Source organism: Saimiri boliviensis, chromosome 4 (assembly GCF_048565385.1).
Source record: "Saimiri boliviensis isolate mSaiBol1 chromosome 4, mSaiBol1.pri, whole genome shotgun sequence".
Classification (NCBI taxonomy): domain Eukaryota; kingdom Metazoa; phylum Chordata; class Mammalia; order Primates; family Cebidae; genus Saimiri; species Saimiri boliviensis.
Genome location: NC_133452.1, coordinates 106,666,030 through 106,684,281, shown reverse-complemented (window position 1 = coordinate 106,684,281; position 18,252 = coordinate 106,666,030). Strand labels below are relative to the sequence as shown.

The 18,252-nt window shown below is 34.0% G+C and overlaps 1 long non-coding RNA gene across 1 annotated transcript in view; it reads right to left on the bottom strand.

The window, feature by feature from the left end:
- Positions 1–428: 428 nt before the first annotated feature.
- Positions 429–18,252, bottom strand: part of LOC141584313 (uncharacterized) — a 572,289-nt gene continuing 554,465 nt past the window's right edge. Inside the window, exons 19-20 of the long non-coding RNA XR_012517287.1 lie at positions 17,045–17,177; positions 429–12,789 (exon numbers count right to left, since the gene is read on the bottom strand). This is a non-coding gene — a long non-coding RNA (uncharacterized LOC141584313). The remainder of the gene's footprint in view (positions 12,790–17,044; positions 17,178–18,252) is intronic.

Genomic DNA, 18,252 nt, shown 5'->3' with positions numbered 1-18,252 from the left:
AATAAAGCTAGAAATCAACAACAAAAGAAACTTTGGAAACAATGCACACACATAGTTATTAAACAATATGCTCCTGTATGACAAATGGGTCAATGAAGAAGTTAAGAAGAAAATTAAAAATGTGTTGAAACAAATGAGAATGGCAACATAACATACCAACATCTATGGGATACAGTGAAAGCAGTGTTAAGAGGGAATTTGATAGCAATAAACATGTGCAACAAAAAAAAGAGACAAACTTCAAATAAACAACCTAAAAATATATTTTAAAGAACTGGAAAAGCTAGAGCAAATCAAACCCAAACTTAGTAGAGGGAAAAAGAAGTATCAGATGAGAAATAAAATTGAAATACAAAAAAACAAAAATCCAGTGAAATAAAAATTTGTTTATTTTGAAAACTAAACAAAATCAACTAACCTTTATCCAGACTAACAGAAAAAAAAAGGAGAAAACACTTAAGTAAAATCAGAAAATCAGAGATAAAAAAGGATACATTACAAATGAAACCACAGAAATGTAAATGGATCATTAGAGACTACTATGAGTAAATAAATGCCAGTAAGTTGGAAAACCTAGCAGAAATAGATAAATTCCTGGATACACATAACCTACCAGAATTGAAACAAGAAGAGATTCAAAACTTCTATAGACCAATGACAAGTAATGGGATTGATGCATAATTAAAAAGTCTTCCAGCAAAGACGACTTAGGGTTCAATGGCTGTATTTTGCCAAACCTTTAAAGAATATCAATCCTACTGAAACAATTTCAAGAAGTACAAGAGGTGGATATACTTGCAACCTAATCATACGAGGTCAGTATTATCCTAATATTAAAGTCAGACACATCAAAATAAAACAAAAACTACAGATTAATATTTCTGATGAAATATTAATTGATGCAAATTCGTCAGCAAAATTCTAGCGAACCAAATTCAACATGCATCAAAAATTTATTAATCATGAACAAATGATATTTGTCTCAGGGATGCAAGCATGGTTCACATACATGCAAATGCTCAATGTGATATATCAACAGAATGAAGGACAGAAACCACATGATTATCTCAAATGATGCTAAAAAGCATGTAATAAAAGTCAACATCCTTTCAAGATAAAAATTCTCTGAGTGTAGAAAGAACATACCTCCACATAATAAAAGCTGTGTAAGACATACTCCCACCTAACATTATACTGAACAGGAAAAATTTTAAGGCCTTTCCCTTAAGATCTGAAAAATATTAAAGTTGCTTCACCACTTCTATTTAACATAGTACTGGAAATCCTATCCAGAACAATCAAGTAAGACAAATAAATAAAGAGCATCCAAATTGGAAATAAATAAATCAAATTATAATTTTCTGCAGATGACATAATCTGAACTTTGGAAAAACTTAAAGGTGGGAACTGCAAAAAATATGAAAAAGAAATCAAGAAACCAACTCATTTACAATAGCTACAAATAAGGAATCAACTCGGAGAAGTACATTGTACTTCTCTAGACAGATCTCTACAATGTAAACTATAAAGCATTGATGAACTAAAACAAAAAATGGAAAGATATTCCATATGCATGGATTAGAAGAATCAGTATGGTTTAAATGTACATACTATGCAAAGCAACCTAGAGATTCAATGCAATCTTCATTAAAATTCCAGTAACATTCTTCAAAGAAATAGAAAAATTAATCCTAAAATTTGTATGTAGGATAAAAGACCTAACACAGCAAAAGCCATCATGGGCAACAAGAACAAAACTGGAGAAATCACATTACCTGACTTCATATATTATATGGAACTTTAGTAATCAAAACAGCATTGTAGTGGCTTGACATTAGACACGCAGACCAATAGAGAATTTAGAAACAAATGTATACATCCATAGTAAACTTACTTTTGAGAAAGGTGCTGAGATCATACATTGTGGAAAGGACATCTCTTTAATAACTAGTGCTGGAAAAACTGGCTATCCATATGTAGAAGAATGAAACTAGAGCCCTATTTCTTGCCATATACAAACAATTAAATCAAAATGGATTAAAAAGAGATCTAAGAACTGAAACTGAAACTAAGAAAATTTTGGAGGATTTATCTGGGACTTGGGCTGAGCAAAGATTTCTTATGTAATACCCCAGAAGCACAGGCAACCAACGCAAAAATGGACAAATTGGATTACATCAGTTTAAAAAATTTCTGCACAGCAAAAAAAAAAAAAAAAAAAAAAAAAAAAAAAAAAAAAAAAAAAAAGTGAAGAGACAACCCACAGAATGGGAGAAAATATTTGCAAACTATCTGATGAAGGATTAATAACCAGTTTACTTAAGGATCTCAAAAATTTCTACAGGAAAAAAATCTAATAATCTGATTTTAAAAGGGGCAAAAGTTTTGATAGACATTTCTCAAAAGAAAACATACAAGTGACAAACAGGAATCAGAAAAAGTGCTCAACATTGTTGATTGTCAGAGAAACACAAATCAAATCCACAATGAGATATTATCTTACTCCAGTTGAAATGCCTTTTGTCAAAAAGACAGGCAACAATGAATGCTGGAGAGAATGTGGAGAAAATGGAACCCTCCCGCACAGTTACAGGGAATGTAAATTCATACAGCCTCTATGGAGAACAGTTAGGATCCAAACAGTTAAACAGTTCTCAAAAACCTAATAATAGAGACATCACATGATCTAACAATTCCACTGCTAGGCATATACCCAAAAGAAAAGAAAAGAAAACAATATGTCAAATATATATATGTGTATTCACATATTTATTGCAGCACAAGTCACAGTAGCCAAGATTTTGAAGCATCCTAAGTGTCCATCAACAGATGAATTGATAAAAGAAAATGTGGTGCCTATACATAATGGAGTGCTATTCAGTCATGAGAACCTCTCATTTGCAACAACATGGATGGAACTGGAGAACCTTATATTAAGTGAAATAAGCCAGGCACAGTGGACAAACTTCACATGTTCTTATCATTTGTGGGTGCTAAAGTTTGAAACAATTGACATCATGGAGATAGAAAGTAGAATGATGGTCATCAGAGGCTGGGTGGTGTAATGAGGAAAGGGAAGTGGGCATGGTTAATAGATACAAAAATACAGTTGGACATTATGTATAAGATCTAGAATTTGATAGCACAACTGGGTGACTACAGTCAACAATAATGTATCGTATATTTTAAAAACAGCTAAAAGTATGCATTTGGAATGTTTGTAACAAAGAAATGATAAATATTTGTGAAGTAATAGAGACTCCCTTTACCCTGATGTGATTATTTTGCATTCCAAGTCTGTATCAAAATATCTCATGTACCCCATAAATATAGGTATCTATTATGTACCCATAAAAATTAAAAATTAAGTAACAAAAACACAAAGCACAGAAAGAACTATTCTGTGGAAGAATATATTTTTTGGAAAGGTTAACATGGATATTGTTTCTCAATTATTACAATATTATCATCAAATGTATATGGCTCATTTGTTTTGTGATCAAGGTCAATTTGTGATTTAAGTTAATCTAGTCTTACAATGTTATAAATTAACTTTGATTTGAGTCAGGTTTTACAAGCATTTGTTCCCAATTAAAAGTCTAAAATTTTTATTTTACTTATTTTAAAAACTAGTTTTGAAAATTTTGATACTTGATGAATAAAATTTGTATATTTTCAACGAGTACAATGTGATATTTGATATATGTATATTGAAATGATAAATGACCACACTAAGTAACTTATCCGTAACTGTACATAGTTATAATTGTTTTTTTGCTTTAAGAATACTTATGATCACTTCTCTTAAAAAGTTTAAGTATATAATAGAGATTATTAACTATAGTCACCTGCTCATTAGCTCCCTTATCATCTATTCTCCAGCCCAAGGCAACCACCTTTCTACTTCGGCTTTTACGAGTTAGACATTTTTAGATTCCACAAATATTTCAGAGACCATGCAGGATTTGACTTTCTGTGTCCAGCTTATTGTACTTAGCATAATGTCTTTCAGGGTTACTCATGTTGCTGCAAATGGCAGGATTTACTTCTTAAGACTGAATAATATTTCATTATATATGTATATATTTGTAAATATATATGTGATTGTATATACATTCATGTGTTTCATATATATCTATAAACATATTTATATATATATAAAACAGTCTCTTGTTTCTTTCATCCATTGATGGAACAAGATAGGTTGTTTCATGTAGGTTGGCTATTGTGAATAAAGCTGAAATGAACACGAGTGCAGATATCTCTTTGACATGCTAATTTCATTTCCTTGGCTATATATTCAAAAGTGAGATTTCTGGATCATATAAAAATTGTTTTTTATTTTTTATTTTGATTTAGTTTTTGAGGGACTTCCATATTGTTTTTCATAATGATTATACCAGGTTACATACCTATGGGCAATGTACAAGCATTTTTCCCCCTCTCATTCTCATCCAACACTTGCTATCAACTATCTTTTTGGTAATAGCCATTCTAACAGGCATAAGCTGATATCTCATTGCAGTTTCAATTTGCATGTCACCTATTTTTTTCAGGTCACTGAATTTTGACATATGTATGTATTTTTGTTATGATAACGAAAAGCAAGATTTAGAACATTTCTATCATTTCCAAAGGTTTTCTCATATCCCCATCACTTTACTCCCTCAGTTCTAAACAAAAACTGATGTGTTTTCTACTGGCATAAATTAGTATTGCCATTTTTGAAATTTCATATAAATGGGATCACACAGTTTTAAATCTTTTGTGTCTGGTTTCTTCCTTAAATTATGTTTTTGAGATTTATCAGTGATTTTGCGTGTCTTGGTAGAATGTCCCTTTTTATTGCTGCATAGCATTTATGAGTTGTTCTATGTAAAGTTCTCAGTAATTTCTCTTTGCCTGGTCTTGTGACTTATCATGCTATACAAGTGTTCAAGGAAATCACTTGTACAGATTTCTAAAGTTCTTTTCATTCATATCTAACTTCTCTTCTGAACTATGCCTTACAAATTCCAGATGCCCAGCAATCTCTATTTCTTCAGCTCAGTGACACAGCTGGCCTCTACATTTTCCCATCTTCTGCAATATCTAGAGTATCTTCACCAAAATCTAGATATATTCACCAATATCTAGAAATATTCAGATAGAAAACTGGGGCAACTATTAGGTTTGCCTCATTTGTTTTCCTTCTCTTTGGGGGTCCTAATTATTTTGTAAAATGTCTAAAAGCAGGCACTTATTTAACTCAGTTTTATAGTTGTTTATATGGAGAGAGCTAGTCTGCTTTGAGTTATTCCATATTGACTAGAAGTGAAGAGAGAGACCACGGACGTTTAAGCAGACATTCTAGAAGTTCCACTCACTGTGTCTGCTTATATCTAATTGGCAAGAACTTAAATTCATGACTAAACCTACTTACAAAAGAGGCTGAGATGTATATTAACATATATACTTGATAATGTAATCAGCTGAAATAGAGCTCTATTATTAGAGAAGTAGAAAGAGTGGAAATTGGAGGGCAACCAGAAGTTGTATAAAAATTATATAATTTTTTGATTTAGGTAAAGTGTACAAGAATATTTTCAGGAAAAATTATAAACATTTTGGGAAAATGGAGAGACAAAACCACATCAGAGGCAATCAAACTTGTGAAACACAGTAAAAGAAAGCTCAATTGCTTTGGCAATTAAGAAAGTTAAAATTAAAACCACAATCATATAAGGAAAAACATTATAAAGGCTGGAAATAAAATGTTGGGAAGAATATGAAGCAATGTAAATAAACTGAGAGTTGAAGTTTAAATTAGTACAATTACTTTAAAATACATATATATATATATACATACATACACACACACACACACACACACACATATGGCACCTTAAAGAAACTCTTCCACAGGAATAGAAGGAATTTTATATGAGAATGCTTAACAACAGTGTTTGTAACAGCAAAAAACGAAAGAAAGAAAGAAAAGGAGAGTGAGCACAAAATGACAAAATGTATAAACAAAATGTAAATTACAATTGTATGTCAGACAATGGAACAGTTTAAAGCAGTGGAAATGAACTAAGAAGAGCTTTCATTGAACAGATCTTATGGTGACTCCTGTTAGTGTCTGTGTTTCTTGGCAAGAGTTGGACTCAAAAATAAGACAAATTCAACAAAAATGTGCAAGGGTAATCAGTTTAGCAAGTCATGTTGAGGCGACTATCATCTCAACATGACTTGAGACATATAGGCTGCAAGACATATAAGTTGTTCTTAGTCGGTGCTGTAATTACCCTTGAGGGCTTTTGACTCTAACAGCTGGCCTCCTCAAAGCTGCAGGAGTACTGCCTCACTCATGTTCCAAACATATTTTTACACACACCAGTTGATTCCTCCTTGTTACACTGATGCAATGGATTTGTCTATAAGCTTTGTCTCAGATTCTACTAGCAGTACAAGACTTTTTTTCCAAATATCTTTTTCTTCCCTAGCTTCTATCTACTAAGGCACTTCTATTTTAAAAATCTCAGCTACAGTATACACAAGCTTTCCTTCAGGATCCAACAACCAGCCATTATTGGATTAGTAGCAGGAAGCAGTAAATGACAGGATATCAGGCTCTTGTTGAGGCTATTTTTCCAGGGCTTACAAATTAATAACTCCCAATCTTTTTTTCTCATCTAGAAACTCTCCCAAATGCAAATCATTAAAGTATTCTAAGACATTGGGAATCATATTTTACCAAATATGAGGAGAAACTCTTATTCTGAAAATATCGATAGTACTAAAGATGCAGGCCCTGGTAAGTACCTGTTATGCTGACAACATACCTGCAGTTTATTGCTATGTATTCTCAGCCACATTTATTGCCAATGACATCAAAGCCCCTCCTTTGCTAACATAATTACACAGATAGTAAATACAATACACCACCTGTATAATACAATAATTATCTAATTATTACAGCTTTTTCAATTTTATCCATTGTGCGCCATCACTGGAAAGTTAGCTTTGGTGTCAAGAACAGTCATCTATTTTCACTATGAAAAGAGGTTACCTGAATCACTCCCATTCTTTCACATGCCCAACATAGATTTACTTAAACAAAGCAAACCAAAGCAAAACCTCTGAAAGTATAAATAACCTTCCAAAAACATCCCAAAAATATACAGCAATGCACTGTACTACCTACTCATCCAAGTTGCCCACAGTGAAAGCAATTGACAAACTGTTTTTTCCATTACTGAACGGAATTGGAGTTATTAAAAAAAATAAAGCCAAACACTTTTTGAAAAAGGAACATCCACTGGCATTAGAAAATCTGAATCTATTCTTGAAACTGAAAATCAAGCAAGTGAAAATAATAATCCAGATGAACTGGCAATAAAAATTAGGCAGTATATCTGTTTTTAACATTGACAACAACCAGTATTCCCATATTTCCGCATAATTTATATCACAAATGTGCTAAAAAGCTCTTTAAAATAAAAATGCCTTATACATAGAAAAAATAGGTTTCTGAAAAAACAGTACTTTACTCTTCATACCTGGAGCAATACTTGAGTTCAATAAAGCCAGAATACTGAATTCTGAACATCTTACATTTCGGTTTCTTTTCAATGATCCCAGAATAGCCATTATTTAAACTTTCATTTTTCAAATACGTATTTATTATAAAACAGCAACATATAAGAGTGGCATTCTTTAATGTAATGGATTCTAGATTGACATTAGTATCACCTGGGGAACTTTTAAAAGCCCAATACCCATATTGCGCCTCACATTAATTAAATAAAAATGTGTGGGAGGCAACCCAGGTATGAGTAGTTTTTAAACATTGCCCAGGTGATTCAAATGTGCAGTAAGCTTTGGTGATCACTGCTGTAATATGTGTAATCACACGATAGTTTGAATAAATGCAACTTTATTTTAGGTATGCATGGCACTCTAAATATTTCAAGAAATTATGAATAAATTGTTTCAAAAAAGTCTGAATATTTTTTGTTGTGAATGAATTGTTTCAAAAAATTCTGAATGATTTGTTTTCATTATAGCAAAAAAAAAAATTAGTATTTTTTTACTTTCCCAAGTTAATTTTTTCAAAACTGCGTTTAAAAACCACTGCCTTAACTGGCAGCTAAATGTTCAATAATCCTTAAAGCCTACTGGAATTACCAGATACAATTAAATGACCAGACAAAACTCATTTGTAGTTTGCAGTATTATTTTTGTATAACTAGTATACTAGATTATTTTCAAATGGTTGTTTCCTCAGGATAGTCTTCTGAAATCATATTAATATCATTAAAATACTTAAACAATAACGCCTTCTGTTGGTAGTACAAAAATGCATTTCAAATTAACATGAGAAATTATCACAATTAAAAAAAGGGAAGATTGTATTGTGACACATAACAGATGTTTTTAATTGCTTACTGTGCTATATTAATCCATTTTCACGCTGCTGTAAATAACTGTCCTAAGATAGAATAATTTATTTTAAAAAAAGATTTGACTCACAATTCTGCTTGGCTCAGGAGGTCTCAGGAAACTGACAATCACGGAGGAAGGGAAAGCAGGCACGATCTTCTCAAGAAGGCAGGAGCAAGCAAGAATGAGCAAAGCAGGAAGAACCCCTTAAAAAACCAACAGATCTTGTGAGAACTCACTCACTATCGCGGGAACAGCATGGGGGAAACCACCTGTTTCCATTCACCTCCCATCAGTTCCTTCCCTCCACAATTACAATTCAAGATGAGATTCAGGTGGGGACACAAAGCCAAACCATATCATGTGTCTTTGACTATTCAACCACCTTTTACTGTCTGATGGAATTGAAAAGTTAATATCTAAATGGTGAGACAAGGCCCACTAATCTCCAGTGAGAGTGGAATTTGATGATTATAAGTTTGAAGTTAGTTAACACCCTCAGTGAGTTTCCAGCTCATGACTAAAAATCCTGCTATATGATTGACCTTAGAATAGCACAGAAAATAAGTGCATTTTTTCATACTGAAAGTCTGGATATAACATCTAGAAATAGCTATATTTATTCAAACCTATTTTCAATCAATGAATTTTGTCACATGAATATGTACAGAACAATTTGAAATTATACAATACAAACAAAATGAAGTCCAAAATTAATCTGAGAGTACATTTTCTAGTAGCAGAGCTGGGTCAGGGGCCTTGATTTTATGACATCCTACATGACAATATCTTCATAGCCCAGCCAACGGAAGACCACAAATATGGTGCAAGTTGATGGAAAATGTTGTTTTCTAAACTGTAAATCACAGCTTTATAATGTGAAAAGACCTGAAAATTAGTCAAGAGCTGCCCTGAATATAGACAGAATGAATTAAAGAAACAGAAGTAAAAAACAAAACAAAACAAAACAAAAAACACGAACTAAATTATAGTTGGGTTCCAACACATACAAACTTTGTACTCTTTAAGAGATAGTAGGAAACTTATTTTATTGTTATTGTGCTTCTAGGACCCAAATTACAGTAGAGAGCAATCACTTCAGGGCAGGGATAATATGCATCCAGAACACACCTGATTAAACACATTGGTTTTTTTGTGTTAGCAATTGTTCTTATTAACCATGGCATTTTAAAGACTGGGCAATGAACCCAGGGTGATTACTTTGGTTCCATGACTTATCTATTTATTAGATACTTTGTGTATTACTTCTGCTGACAACACTATTATTACATGGTTACAAAAATGCTCTATGAAGACAATTATTATATTAAATAAGAAAAAAAGAGCCATACCATAGAAGACTATTGTTAAATTGCGAGAATTTGCTAGGCTCTATAGAAAATTTGTGGTAGTCAAGTTTAAAGTAGGCTTTGACACATGTAAAATGTTTTAAGCTAAAAAGAAAAAGAAATTTCCAAGCTGCTTGCATCATTTTAATTAGAGTTAAATGGTAATCTCATTTCAATATACACAATGCTAGAATACATATAAGCTTTTTCTTATCAACATACAATGTCAGTGGCTTTTGAAGATTTAGAAAACATTATAAACTACATTTATGTCCCTGGAATATATTTTTTATTACGAAGTTAGTTCCCTCTGCATATCACTTATAAATTTACTTTGACTTTATGGCTCTAAATATGTGATTGGTTATTCTGCATAACAGATGGTTTATGGAATATTCATAAGGTCAAGAAAATTTAAAATCAATTTAGTGTTGCTAAACCATATCCCAAGATAATTGAGAATAAATGGAAATCCTCTAATTTGTCTTCTTTTTGTAATACTATAATATTATATGTCACAATATAATTATATGGCATTAGTCTGGTATTTAGGACATAGCAATATGCCAGTTGTACTGATAAGTATCTGCAGATGTTGATGATTAAAGAAGCATCATTGTAGCCCAACTGATATTTTTTTAGCTGTGGGGGGTCTTGTGATGTAAATTAATTTTTCACCTTTATTCTTTTATTTATAGATCAATCTATATCTCAAAAGCATTACATAAAATCACAAAATCATTTGCTTTCAATACTTGATGGAATTTAGAGTAATGTAGTAAAAATTTACCCCATGAAACAAATTCTTTAACACCCTGGTGACTGAAGGAGCCTCCAGGCATCTGGCCTTCTATTCACTGTTTATTAGATGGTTCATTCTAAACGCGGAATTTTATTTTTGAAGTATGATCTAATAAGTTAAACTAAAATGAAAATGAAATGATTCCCTTAGCAAGAATGCTCTAAATAAATACAGAAGTAATAATGCTGAGTGGCAAGATTAAAGAAAGATTGTCCCAGATCTGAATGAGAAGTGTCCGTTCTCACTGGAACTATTCAGTGTTGGATTTTTCAAAAGCAGAAGTAGAATATCTCAGCAAATTTGTGACAAATTTCATCTGTGAATCAATCCACCAAGATATTAGAGACAGATGATGTGATGGTGACAAATCAGGCTCAGAGTGAGGCATGATTTTTCCACTGGATTTTACCTCTAGTGAGCTCTTGTTTCAGATGAAAATGTGTCACTTTTAAAAAGAGAGATCATAGACTGAACTATCTTGTTGGCAAACTAGAAAATTCATTTGTTGCCAATCTGAAACACAAGAACTCAATAACTCAGAATTCCTCCAAATGATGTACTTCCCACTTTTCAAACATCACCACACACTTCAAGATCCATGGTAGCATTCCATGCAAGGACAAGGTAGGATATTAACTGAAAGAGAAAAGGGAGAGATTTCATTTCCCCTAGAAGAAATGACACAAACTAAAGACCAGAGAGATGAAAGTAAAAAGTCCTTTTGGAAAATGAAGCCCAATTCAGTGTGCCCAAAAGGTATGGTTCATGATTGGAAATAAAAATAGGAAAGCAGTTTTTATACAGATAGTCAAAGCCTTGTATGTGAGACTAAGGCATTTCATGTATATTTGCTGGGAAATATGTACTCAGTGAAGGTTTTTCAATAAAATGGGAAAGCAACTCTCAACAAAGGAGGGGCGTCTCTGGAAGATTAGATTGGCTTGTATGTGCATTAAAGATTGAAGGAGAAATCCTGTATTTTAATTTTGTCATATTGTGGGTGAAATCTTGAAGTACTGACTGAAAATATAGCTAGAGCAATATCCCCAAATGAGAGAATATGGCTCATTTTTATTTAATCACTCAGATTTGGAATCACTAGACATAAGGGAACCCTGGAAAAGTGACTAAATAAAAAGGCTGTATCATTACCAGAAGCTAGTTTTGGTTTCTTGCTTAGTATCAATGCAGGATTAATTATAATATTGAACACAATTGTGTTTTTTTAAACTTGTGACCCTAACAGAACTTAACTGATCTGTTACTAAGGCAACCTAATACATATTTATTTATTTATTTATTTAACCAATAATATACAGAGACATTTCTAAATATGTCTTCTTCTTCCTTTTTCTGTAGAGAACATTGCCATTTTTGGAACAAACATCTTTGACCTTTAAAAGTTGATATAAATAATTCATATCACTAGAAAACCAAACAAACTTCACATTCATCAATTTTGCATTCAAATATACTTTTTATTGAAAGAACCTTAAGAATTTTCTAAAGAATAGTGAAGATGTTGAATACATCTAATAGGCATGGGCTTCTAGTTCCAGGGGTGAGTACTATTCCTATGACCTCTAAGTAACTGATAACTGAGAAGGGATCCTAAAAGGAAAATACTATGGTAAGCCCAGAGCATGCAAATATTGTGGTAGTATTATATTATTTCAAATAAAACAAGTCCCGAAGAGAAGTAAATTCTCAGCAGCAGGGGCCTCTCTTAATAGGCAGTATGGTTTGGAATCTTAAGACTCCAAATCAAGATTGACACTAGGATAAATGATAGTTAATATCCTACCATTTCAACAATGTATTGAGAGGACTGAATACATTATTTAAAATAAAAGTAATGTTTCAACTGTCGCACCTTTCAGCGTAAGCTTACACTATTCTATAGGACTCTTTAAAAGATAATAAACTTGTTACTAATATTATTAATAGACGCAACAATACATAAGTCATAAGTTGAATGCTCAACTTAAGTCACTATCAGCTAAGAAAATATATATCATTGTTTGTAATTCTCAACGTAGTCCTATCAGTTTGGTGTCATTATCCTCACCCATTTTTGAAATGAAGACTAGGAGGTCCACAGAGATCACACAGCTTGCCCATGCCCATACAGTTAGTCAGGAGCAGGAAGTGGTTTCAGTCCCATGTCATTGTTTCCTTCTGCTGAGTACAGCAGTAGTTCTTCTGGTATACGACCTGCAAAGAAGCATAATGTCACTGTTTTTATTTTTAATTTAGAAGAAATATGATAAAATAATTATGTACATTATTAGAATAGTTGCTTGCCAAATTCATGTCTGGTTTCAAATATGGGGAGGAGAGCTAGAACGTCAGTGTTAGGATACTCACAGTGCCTGCCAGATTGTAACAATGGGTTTCCTTAAAAGATGGAGCCCATCAGGATTGTGTTCCTCTCCTGATCTAGGTGCTATGTGCAACCATGCAAATAAGAAATTGGAAAACACCATTTAATTAAAAGTTGTGTTAACAGTAAATTCAATGGCAGAGAATTGCATATTGTATTGGCTGAAACCAGAATTATGCTTCTTAAAAATCTGTCTCCCACTGCTTAAACGCAATATTCTTTTCATTATGGTACTCAGGGTTCTTCATAATTTGACTCCAATTGCCTTTACAGCCTCATTGTCTTCCACATGTCACCAGCCATCATAAGTTGATACCACCACTCCTCAATCCCAGAATAGGTTAGGCCTTTTCATTTGACTTCCATTCCATTTGCTAGTCACTCAGCTAAAAGAGTTTTTTTCTCTTCTTTACTTTAAAATATTTCTCAAGGCCAAACACAAAAGCTAGCTCTCTCTGCTGTGATTAATGCATGATATTTGTGCCAATCATTTGCATCATTCTGCTTTTTAAAAGTAATTCGTAATTTACAAACTCTATTTTCCTTCCCTCAATGCCTCATTTAGAACTTTCCACTTTTCAGCCTGTAATAACGTTTGTTGTATATAAGCAAATGTTTTCCAGAACAAAGTGATTATCACACTCTGGTCAGATCAGGTCATGCCTGTGTATGCTTTGGGATAGTTAAACAAAAGGCTGATATGAGACTCTTTTCCAAAGTAGGTAATCCAGAATAATCCAGGGACTCAGAAAAGTATAATCTGAAATATGTTAAAGGAGGCTGAAAATTGTTAGTCTAAAAATACAGAGAAATAATAATTTGTCTTCTATCTAATATCCAGAGTGCTGAGAAATAATAAATGGATCAAAATTTCAAAGTGGTAAAGACAAAGAAGGATATTCTAAAACACTGTCTAAAAATAAAAGTGTCTTATAAAATAGTGTCTCATGCAGCTACAGGTAGTTTTAGTGTATGTTGAAATACCTTAGAATGAATATTTTTAGAAGACATTTTTGAGAGAGTTAGGGAAAAGTAACTATAGATTGCTCAAAGGTTTTTTTTGAAAGATGTTGCATTATAGCCTGCATGGGAAAACTTCAATACCATTCTTTCCTCAAATACTCAAGCATAATGTTTGGTTTCAGGCAACATCAACACCAGTGTTTAAACCCTTAGAACCTTAACATCAGACACTCCATGTTCATAGTCTCAAAGTTCATTTTAAAAGCTTTATATCATTCATTGAATATATTATAAATTGTTACTTTATTCAATTTATAGTTTTGTAGGAAAAACTGGGTTTCTATCACACAACCAGGGAAATTTAGGCATGTGATGTATTGCAGGGTGACTAGGGCAGGGTTTATGGAGTGAAAAAGAGAAAAGGAAAAAGGAACTCTCCGCGGACCAAGAGAAAGTCATGTTAGTAGGTCCCTTGCCTCACAGACTGCATTCCAGGTCACTGTGGAGGAACTCAAGAGGCCAGGCTCCTCCCCACTGCAAAGGGCACAAACTTCTCAAGGCTTTACCTCGTCCTCCCAGTGCATAGGCAGGTATTATTTCAGCAGGGAAAGGGCCAGCTTCATCTATGACCAGCAGTCTGGTTTTTCACCCTTCAGTCTGTTTTAGGCTTGAAGGCAGGGTTTCACGGGGGACCCTTGGTTGTCTCCTGTCTCTATCATTCCTTGCTCTGCAGAAGTACATCTAACTGCTTTTAGAATAAGGATAAGGTTAGAACAAGGATGAAGACTGATTTTAACTGCATCCTGCTGACAGGGGGCACTGTTTTGGGAAAACGGCAGTCAGATCTACTTTGGAGGCCTATCTAAGGGCTCCCGGGAAAAGGGGCCATTCTCTGAGGCTCTGGTTGCATGACCGTTTGGAGCCTGATGGCCTGAAGCTGAGAAGAGACAAACCAGGTTATTAGAAAACATGCATTAAGACAAAACAAGGTGGTAGGGAGACGGGGTGGGGCGAGTAAGGACAGCTAGAAAACCCCAAGGCCTTTCTCCAGTTTGGCTGGCAAAACCAATCTTTTACCCTTTTGCCAACATGTCAAGCTTTTGGGTTCCCTTGCCCCAAGCCCAATCCTAAGCCAATCAGTTATTAACTTTTCCCAGTTTGAAGAATGCATCCGAGAGGAGTATCCCATAGTATGAAGACACAATTACTTATCAGTGAAGAAGGCTGATATGTTTTTGCTGTGTCCCCACCCAAATCTCATCTTGAATTATAAGCCCCACAATTCCCACATGTTGTGAGAGGGAGCCAGTGGGAGGTAATGGAATCATCGGGGCAGGATTTTTCATGTGATGATAGTGAACAAGTATCACGAAATCTGATAGTTTTATAATGGGGAGTTGCCCTGCACAAATTCTCCTCTCGTTCTGCCACCATGTAAGATGTGCCTTTCACCTTCTGCCATGATTGTGCGGCCTCCCCAGACACGTGAAGCTGTGAGTCCCTTAAAATGTCTTTCCTTTTTAAATTGCCCAGTCTAGGGTATGTCTTTATCAGCTGTGTGAAAACAGACTAATACAAGGGGACCGAGGAGGAAAAAGAACAAAACAAGGTACTTTTTCAAAGGAGTCCTAGAGGTTTAGGATGACCCAAGAGGGATACAGACAGAAGATGAATGGCTACTAATCTAGAGTAAAGAAGGGAGCCAGCATCCCTGATTCCTTTCTCTTCCTAGCAAATACCTAAGGTGTGTGAAAAAGGGAAAGTGAGGTGTTCCTCTTTTTTTCTTCCATCCTTGTATCGCTGAGTCCCAGTAACTACTAGATGCTACCCATGAGTGTCAAAGCAACTTTCACTCATGTTAACAAGGGATCATAGAGGGTGGCAGTATCCATTCTTACCCATGTATGCTCCATCTCCCCTGCTGTCAGTAGACAGCTCCCTGCTTCCCTAGACTGTATGCTTTATCTCCCCTGCTCCCCTAGACCTCATTTATGGCATGGTTACTAGTGAAATATTTATCCATGAAATAGAAAGCTTGGCTTAATTAGCAGGAATCAGTCATGCTTACCTGTGCTGTGTCTTTTAACTTTAGTTTTCATCAGCCTCTGGATCCCTCAGATCTAGTTATCTTTCCTAGGGCTTTGACCTGAAGCTTGGAATTGAGTTTTAGACAAAAATTTGTCTTGGGCAGTTTGCATGGACTCCTTATCATAAACCGAATGTAAAGATGAAGCTGTGGAATTGAGTCTTTCTCCAACAAGGGAGAGAAAAGGATGTCCTGCGGCATGCCCAGATAACTGGTGGCTATAGTTATGCTTGCTAAGATTTGAGTGTCTAGAGCTTGGCTTTGATGAGCTCCCTTGGTTTGACTTTCCCAATAAGGAAACTTCTGGGTGATGGACACCCTATTTATTCCCATTACCTGATAGGATTTGCAGAATAATTGCTCTGAACTAGAACATCGACTCCTGTTTTTTATCATCTATCCCTCTTGTTCTTTCTGAGCTGCAGCCAGAGATTGCTGGTTGGTTCACAGAAACAAGCAGGGTTAGTCTAAAATGTAGGCAAAAACTTGAAAACAACAAATGAGTCTAGAATTTAATAATGAATGTATGATAAGTTCTGAAACATAATTTCTCACTCCAGTCCTCATTTTTGTGACAAAACAAATGATAATAAGACTGGGTTGTTTGCAAAATAGACTTTATTCTTATACTTTGCCTGGTTATTTGCATAAAATACAGTGAGAATAATGATTTCTACCTAGGTCTTTTGGATTGTCTTTGATGGAACTCTGTTCCATAAGGAAGTACCTTCAAATACCTGTGAGTTAGGTAATCCTATTCTCTTAAGGTCTCAAGATAAACTTGAAGTGCCCGTGGACTTACCACATGTCAGGTATCCTGTTTAGGGACTGCTTAGGCAAGCGTATGTGGCCAGTTTTCCTAAGGGGCTTTTATCAGCTCTGCAAGTCAAGTATGAATCCTTAATAGGAAGCACACTCTTCCAGTCAAAGCCTTGGTAAAACAACCAGTTTCTCCAATTGCATTCTGTTGCGAAAGAAAATGGATTCTTATCGCACTGATACAAACAGCTATACTACCATAAGTTAAGAATACTCACAAATAGTTTCCAAATTCTGCGGGAAGCCAGGCAGAGAGAGAGTGAGACACATATGTTCCGAGTTTTGTTCATAGGTGTATAGGTTACTCAATTATTAAAGTTCATAAATAATTTAGAATAAGTTTCTTTGACTCTGAAAAATAAAACTAGGATCAGCAACATTCGAAACAAGAGTCAAAAAGATTGCTTCAGGTTTCTATGAGTTTAATCCATTTAGTTAACTCTTATTTTGCTTGATACTTGTGAACATTTTAGCTTTTCATAAGTCCCATACATTTTTTCTTTATTCCAACATCACCATCTCCAAAGTTATTAGAAACCTGTATTTGATACCACCTGTCAGAGTTCTACAGCAGATTATAAAGCATATTATGAAAAGGATCAAAACAAGACAATTGTATATGATGAACAAAATGTCCAGGGTAGTTACGGTTAGAAACACAATTGCCCAAAATGTTTGGTTATCTCTTTGGTTTATAATAAATTAATAATGTAACATAAAAACCTTAATTATGATTGATAGCATATATTTCAGGCATTAGAATTTTAGAAATCCCATACAATTTTGGAACAAATATTAGTATTGTTTATCAAAATATAACCTAAAGAAGATTGAACACCAAGTTGGCAATCTCATGTATCCAAATGTGTCAGATAATCTTGATTACCTCTCTTTTGGATACTCTAGGAGCCTTTTGTACCATCCAAAAGCCAGGCATCAAGAAAGACAATTTTGAAACTGAAGTTTGATATTGGAAATCCTGTCAAATGTTAGAGGTTTATGGAACTTGATATTATGAAATAGAATTCCAGATTACCATAAGTTATTTATTTGCCAAAATGATGACACAGAAATTTAAAAAAGCTAAACCCTTTTATAACCTTTTAGAAATTTTGCTAAAGAGCAGATTAGTGCCTTAAGAATACCTTGAAATAAGGTTGAACTTTTATTTCAATGCTCAATTGAGAGAAAAACCAAATAATGCCCTTTTGAATTTAGTTAATATGTTCACACATGGAATTTTTGCAAGATTAATTTTTACAAAGCTTCCACTATTTATTTAAACCTTTAGCTTCATCTTATTAAATTCAAGACAATCATTTAACCCTAGGCAAAACTTTACATTTTGATGATACCTGCATTTTACCAATAATCTTTAAGGCTGCTTTTATTTCTCTAAGGTTAAAGTCACATAAACTGAAAGGTA